Genomic DNA, 8,029 nt, shown 5'->3' with positions numbered 1-8,029 from the left:
TTAGTGATCAAGGCGGGGGGGCGGGGGGCGGGGGGGCGGGGGGGCGGGGTAGACCTAAGGGATGGTTCCATCGGCCAGGAGGTGTTTCATCTTAGCCTTTGGCTGCAGAGTAAAAGGAAACGATCTGGAGATGAAGCCCAATAGCTGGGAAGATAAAGGACGGGGCAGCAGCTTCTAGGACTACAGGCCCTCTTCAGAGCACAGCAGGATGGGCAAAACTGGTGTCAGACCCCAGCCAGGAAAGGGGAGCCTAAGTTCGCAAGTGAGCTGCGAAGGGCATCCCCTCCCTGTCCAATCTCCTCTACCTGGGGCCGCCCCACCCAGTGTCCTTCTTGAGAGCCAAGTTGGGCTGAGAGCCAAGTTGGGCTGAGAGCCGCTCACGCTCACTGCTCCTCTAACCAAGAAGGCTTCTTGGTCCCTGGAGGCCATAACTTGATGTTGAAACTGCTGCAGGGTCTGCTTCAGTTGTTTCTGGTTCCCAGCAAAGGAGGCAGACATCGTACTGTAGAAGAGCAGCAGCTGTGCATCAACTTGATCTTGTTTTCTTCTAGGAACTTGAGCTTGCTTGATGGCCACTCCCCCACCCCCCCACCCCCACCCCCACACACAGCTTCTCTCGCTTGTCCCAATGAGTCTGGAAAGTGGCCTGGGCACTCCTCAGTCGACCACGTGTCCATGCATCTGGCGGCAGGGCGGGGAGTGCTAGGCTCTGCTCTTCTAAGTCTGTCCAGTAGGTATCATATTCTAGCCTGGCAGCCTCATACTGTTTGACAGTCGTGAATGTGGCTTCCATGATCTTGTGGACCAGTGTGTTGATACTAGAGACAAGTTCGCGGCCCCTAGCATTCTTCCCATTCTTGTACGGCAGCTTCGGCGTATCTGCATTGTAGTCAAATTCCTCTTGAAGCTCCAAGGACTTCTGACTGAGGCCAGCAAAGGCATCATCTAGCGCATGCTGGGTCTGCAGCAGGCTGTGGTGGAGGGCTGTCCGTAGCCAATGCAGCTGCTGGACACTTTCACACTTGACGCTCTGTCTTACACAGTACAGTGTCTTAGTCAGGGTTTCTATTCCTGCACAAACATCATGACCAAGAAGCAAGTTGGGGAGGAAAGGGTTTATTCCGCTTACATTTCCATACTGCTGTTCATCACCAAAGGATGCAGGACTGGAACTCAAGCAGGTCAGAAAGCAGGAGCTGATGCAGAAGCCATGGAGGGATGTTCTTTACTGGCTTGCTTCCACTGGCTTGCTCAGCCTGCTCTCTTATAGAATCCAAGACTACCAGCCCGGAGATGGTCCCACCCACAAGGCCCTCTCCCCCTTGATCACTAATTGAGGAAATGCCCCACAGCTGGATCTCATGGAGGCACTTCCCCAACTGAAGCTCCTTTCTCTGTGATAACTCCAGCTGTGTCAAGTTGACACAAAGCTAGCCGGCACACACAGCAACTCAATCTGCAGCTCTAGCTCCAGGTCCACAGTTGGGGAGCCTCGGCCAAATCTCTCTGACAACAGCTGCTTTGTGCACTTAGGTGTGTTGACGCCCCTTTCTTGGTGATGTCAAACCTTTCTCCAGGGATACCCTGGGACACCTCATTACCAGGGTCAGAAGGGAAGGTGCTGTGAGATGGTTGGTGGCCAGACCTGTGGCTCCATCACCAGAGCCCCCCCATAGACACCAGACTAGTTTCATAGAGGTTGGGTCCTGACACCATCACCTACTGGAGGTCCTGCCCCAGCCTACTGTCATCAGGAAGTGGTCCAGTTTCACCATTTCCATGGATGGGAATCTCCATTGCAGCTGCCTTCCGTAGCATCCCGGTTGTCATGGCTAGTGAAGGGACTGAAGTCAAGGTCTCCACCCTAGCACATAGCCATTCAGTCATGCCCTGCAATACTGGTCTTTCACATCCGTTGGTATTTCTTCCCCCCTTCCTTCAAACAGTCTCTCCCTTTCTCCATTTCATCCACCCAACTCCCTCAGGCCCTCTTAACTGCCCTGCTGAGCCATCTCTCCAGTGCTTAAACTATTATGGTTCCTATATTTTTACTTATGTCATGCACAAAATTTAAAAGAAGACCAGAACTTGAGATAAATAATGTTCAATGTAATAGTTTTACATTTTAAAATGAAGAGAAAGTGATGCATGGTGAATATGTTGAAATTTTAAATAAGGAAAACATTAGAAACCTGAAGCAAATGAAATATCAGTAATAGTTTGCTCACTGGGGACACAAGATGTCTTTTCATACAGTATGAAGAGGTAAAGTAATTGTCGGAACCAGAGTCAAACATGATTCAGATGTTGGAACAATCTGGCTGACTTCCGGATTCCTGTGATAAAATTATCAAAGGCATATGGAAAAGGTAGAATCTCAGAAGACAACAGAACATACAATAAAGAGTAAGTGGTGATGTAAGAAAATTTCCCAAAACAGTTATAGATAAAGAGTGCCTTCCAAAGACTCAAGACTATATCTACACAGCTCAGAAGAAAGTTCTGGGGCACTTGAATGGAGGTCCCTAGAACTTACTCAGTCTGAAGACAAACTGCACAGTGAAAAGGTGTGTTAGAACACACACCAAAGAGCTGTGGGGCAGTATCAAATCAAAGTCCAACAAGAAGAAAATATTTGAATAAGCAACTATTCAAAACTAATATTTGAATAAGTAATGACTAAGAATTTTCAAAAATTAGTGTTAGACACCAAACAAAGTAACCAATAAACTTAGCAATTAAAAAACCAAAACAAAGAAGAAGAAAAAAGCTAGATATTACCCCAGTCAAACTACTGAAAACCAAAGACAAAGAAAACCTTACAAGCAGCCAGAGGGAGACACATTAAAATCGGGAAACAGAATAAAATCGGAGCCAATGCCTTATTCTAAACCAGGTAAGCAAGAAGACAGCAGACTATCTTAAAGGGCTGAGAACAAAACCACAAAACAAACAACCCTGTCCAACCGGACGCCAAGTTAACCCTTCTAATCAAAAGAAGATGACCCTACCAATTCACCACCAACAGATCTAATACAAATAATTTCTAAGAGAATTATTTCAGCTAAAGGGACAAAAGTAAGATTTGTGTCTGCACAAAGACAAAGACTAGAAATAAAAAAAAATATGACTAAAATCTATTAATTCTTATTTTTTAAAAATCTCACTGAAAGAGAAGTATTTGAGACAAAGTAGCAACATTGTATCTACAGCACGTGGAGAAGTAAAATGGACCAAAGCACAAATGAGGAGTGGGAAGAATTGGAGCATGTGCTCATGAAGCCCACATACCGCCCTCAGAGTGGCAATGTGCTTTTTGAAGGTACCTTCAGATGGTGCAGAAACCCACCAAAGTATTAAGTATGAATTGTAGGCTAAGAGAATAGATGGAACAATGAAGACCCTTCAATTTGATTTGGGGGTGGGGGGTGGGGTGGGAAAGAAACAAAGACCAGTAGCTTTTGACCTGATTGTATCCGTGAGCAGAATGGCTCAATGAGGTCAACATGGAAGAGAGACTCCCAGATGCAGCGTGGGCATTTTGGTTTGACTGTTTCACCCACATTCATGTGTTAGAGATGTCAGGGTGACACTGGCAAGTGGTGGGGCATGGTGGATGATCTTTGGGTCATGCAGACCATGCCCCCCACAAACTCATAAATACTTGTCACCAGAGAGGGGATTAACGATCATGAAGGAACCTGCCTGCCCCTCTGCTTTCTGCCTCAGAGAGAAATGGTACAATGCTGTGCCCTGAGGCTTCTCAACCTTAGAACTACCAGCCCAAAGAAACCTTTGTTTGTTATAAGTTAACAACGCCTCAGGTACTCCCCTATGTTAACACAAGATTACTAGGACAGAAAACTATATTGAAAGTGACAGTGTTGTTCTAAAGATACCTGAAAATCGAGAAATGACTTTGGGAATAGATAATGTGTGAAACTTAGAAAAATTATTCTCCAGTGCCATGTCTATCTGCCTGCTGTCATGTTCCCTGAAATGATGGTCAGGAACTCACTCTCTGAAACCCCATGGAACTGTAAGAAGTTCTATAAGTTACCTTGGTCATGGTGTTTTGTCAAGGAAGTAGAAAAGTCACTCAGACACCTGCTAACCTGCAGAAACATTATCAGGGACCCCATAGCCACCACACCAGACTAGATTGCAGAATGGGCAACAGCAACCAAAGAACAGAACATCCAGATCAGAGATGAGACCAGATATCTACACTAAGAAATACTTCAAAATCCTAACTCTAGATGCCTAGAGGCCAGCACAAACATGACCAACCAAGACAGTATGCCTCCCTGAAAAGCCAGCAATCCTACTGCAGTAGGTCCTGATAAAAAGCACTTTAGCTGAAGCACAAGATGAGGACTTCAAACTAGCAATTATGAATATGTTTAAGGACCTCGAGGAAGATGTGGCTAAATGGCTTAATGAAGACCATGAAAACACAGTTGAATGAAACAAGAAGAACATTTCAAGGGAGCATAACTTAACAAAGAAACACAATCACAAAAATGAAGCGTATAGACCTGGAAATGAAAAATCTCAGGGTATTAAACAAGAACCTCAGAGAGCAGCCTCGCCAACAAATAAAAGGCATAGAAGAAAGAGTTTCAGGTCTTAAAACAAGTCAGAAGAAATGGCTAGCTCAGTCAAAGGAAATGTGAAATCTAAAATATTTCAAGTATAAAATATCCATGAAATCTGGGACACTGTGAAAAGACCAAAAACCTAAGAATAATAGGGATTGAGGAAAGAAAAGAAGCCCAGGTCAAAGGCACAGAAAATACTTTAAACAAAATCAGAGAGAAAAAAAAATTCCCCACTCTAAAGAAAAAGATGCTATCAAAGTTCAAGAAGCATATAGAACACCAAAGAGACTGGAGCAGAGGACAAACACACCTCCCCATGACACATAGTAATCAGAAATAAAGGATATGACAAGCTGGAAGGGAAAAAGATCAGGTCATATATAAACGTGTACCCTTTAGAATAATGCCTGACTTTTCAATGGAGACTCTGAAGGCCAGAAAGACCTGGATGGATGTTCTACAAACTCTGACAGACTACAGATGTCAGGCTAAACTACAATACCCAAGAAAACTATCAATCACATTTGACAGAGAAGAAAAATATTCCATGATAAAACCAAATTTAAGCAATTTCTATTTAACTGTCAAGCTCTTACTGAAGTTACTAGAAGAAAAATATCAGTTTGAAAAGTGTAACTGAACCAAAGCGAACCCAAGGAATAAATAAAAGAACAGTAAATCAAAAGGAGGAGAGAACCAGACCACCACGACAAAATATCAGGAATTAATAAGCACTGTTCATTAATAACTCTCAATGTTAACGGTCTCAATTCCCTAATGCAAAGACATAGAATAACAGATGTACTAGAAAACAGGATCCATATTTCTGCTGCAGTCAATAAACACACCTTACTAGTAAGGATAGACACCAGGGTAAAAGGATAGAAAAAGATATTCCAAGCAAATGTACCTTAAAAAGCAAGCACGTGTCACCATTGTAATAATCTAACAAAATAGACTTAAAACTAAAACTAATCACAGGTAGGGGAAATCTCTTGAAAACTGTTTGTGTCTTCAAAGGAAAAATTCCCCAAGAGGATATTAGAATTCGAAACATTAGTGTACCAAACACAAGGGCACCCAAGTTTATAAAAGACGCATTACTACTATGGCTAAAATCACATATTGACCCCCACAAAATAATAGTGGATGATTTTAATACCCCACTCTTGTCAGCAGACAGGTCATCCAGATAAACAGAAAAATGCTGGAATCAAATATCATAAATCAAACAGATCCAACAGGCATCTACAGAGCATTCTGTAAACACCAGAGGATGTATTTTCTTCTCAGCAGCCAAGGGAGCTTTCTCCAAAATTAATCACATTGTCCCTTTGCTAACAAAAGAAGCTATTTTCAACTGAGACCTGCTGGCAAGGGTTTTCTCCAATGGAATGCTACTAGGTATATCAACCACACTCCAGGGCAGGCCCCATGCCCAGGAGTACTTGGCTGACACAAAACAAATTCTATGTTTTGCTTGGGTTTTTTTTTTGTAGACTTTTACATTTATTTTGGCATTTTTTGACTTACTGAGTTTTTGCTTATTTGGTATGATTTTTATTGTGGGTTTTGTGGGAATTTTTTTTGAGAGAGAGAGAGAGAGAGAGAGAGAGAGAGAGAGAGAGAGAGAGAGAGAGAGAGAGAGAATATGAATGAATATTAGTGTTGGGTGGATAGAGAGGTGGGAGGTTCTGGGAGGAGTAGGGGAGGGGAAACCATGATCAAAACACACTGCATGAAGAATTTTTAGATTAAAAAGTACTAAGTATTAAAAACCTGAAAGACAGGGGTTGGCAAGATGGTTCAGTAGATAAGGTGCTTGGTGAGAAAGGCAGATGACATGAGTTCAGCCCCTCTATCCCAGAGTGGAAACAGAGAGCAACTTTCCAGAGTTGTTCTCTGACCTTCGCATTCATACCATGCATGTGTGTGCCCACACATATTTGTCATAATCTCATAACAACAACAATTTTAAAAGGAAAAGAAAACAAGATGGCTATAGAAAACCTAGAATTTATTAGAGATTACTTAAGTGAGTGACCAGAATGCTGCTAATAACATATCACGGAGGGCTCACTGGTGAAAACTAGGACCGCCATGATGAGACCCAGAGTCAAGGCCATCAGTGCTCTTCAGTAGCAGAGAGCCTGGAGCTCTGTGTCCATGGCCTAGGGCTTCGTGAAGGGTGAACTACATAAGGGATGGTGTAGATTTCTGCAGAGAATAGCAGAGTGTCTGTTTCTGCATGGCTACTTCTACCTCTGCTGATGTGAGGAAGAAAAAAACCATGACTTCGAGGCAGGTTTTATAATTAAAAAAGGAAACAGAGTGTAAAGATTTGGGAAATTTGCAGCCTAGCCAGAAAAGTGTAACAACACATGTTTGGATGGAGAATGCTCAGACAAATTTAAAGAAATCAGCAGGAAAAGAAAATAGGCAAGTGCCCAGAGCATCTCTCTTGAGTTCTCTTCTACCATAGTCCCAGAGCTGAAGGAGGAAAGGCTAGAGGTGCCTTCATGGAGAGTTCTCTTAGGCCCAAGGGCATGCTGGGATTCTGCTCTTTGCATCCCAGGGCAGCATTCACTGGTCATCCCAACCAAAGCATAAGCATCCCTAGATGTGGTCCACACAGTGATTCCCAGCACTGTTCACATGGTGTGACTCTTCCACCTGACTGTAGAGGCTGCTACAGAACCCCCAAGTGACGATGTGAGATCTGTCACCAGCAAGAGCCACAGCAGGCAGTGCTTACCATGCTAAAGTCCTCCCGGAGCTGTAGGAGTGGAATTACATCCACAGGACTTCAGAAAGGTGGAGCTCCTGGCAGCAGACAGAATTCAACTGGGAAAACCACAGGCACCAGTGGGAAACTCCATTTCAGGAGAACTGATGTGGGAGCTGAATCTAGTAGAGCTGGAGGGGTGGGGCTGCCCAGTGATTTGGGGACTCCACTCTCCTGAGTATGTCTATGAAGGAGCACATAGAAGGGAAGATTATTCCAGAGTTTTACAACTTAGTGACTGTGTTCTTAGTTTTCTATTTTCTTTAAGGCCCTGTCTGTATTATTTTACCCTTACGGAATATGTCCCTCACTGAATATTAAAGCAAATTCCCTTTCCCTTCCTCCCTTCTTTTTTCCTTCCTTCCTACAAATTCTCCTCCTGCTTTTCTCCCCCTCTCTCTCCTTTCCTTCCTCCCTCTCTGTGGGGAGCCGCCCTCACATTCGCCATTACAAGATAGCGCTGTTGTCCTGTGCTCTAACAAACAAACAAGGCAGCTGCGCATGTGCTGGGTAGATTTCCACTCCCTTGTGCCCTGCCTTTCCCGTGGCGTCATCTGGGGTGACAGCAGGCCGCCAATCAGAGGGTTACATGTCCTAGGCGGCGATCTTGCTCTATATAAGCTGAGGGATTTGGTTCTTCGCT

General features: G+C 43.9%; 1 pseudogene; it reads right to left on the bottom strand.

The window, feature by feature from the left end:
• Nucleotides 1-383: 383 nt before the first annotated feature.
• Nucleotides 384-1,830, bottom strand: LOC110333501 (annotated as a pseudogene).
• Between the last annotated feature and the right edge of the window lie 6,199 nt (nt 1,831-8,029).

Source organism: Mus pahari, chromosome 15 (genome assembly GCF_900095145.1).
Source record: "Mus pahari chromosome 15, PAHARI_EIJ_v1.1, whole genome shotgun sequence".
Lineage (NCBI taxonomy): Eukaryota > Metazoa > Chordata > Mammalia > Rodentia > Muridae > Mus > Mus pahari.
The sequence above is the reverse complement of the archived record's forward strand: the minus strand, read 5'-3'. Positions and strand labels throughout refer to the sequence as shown.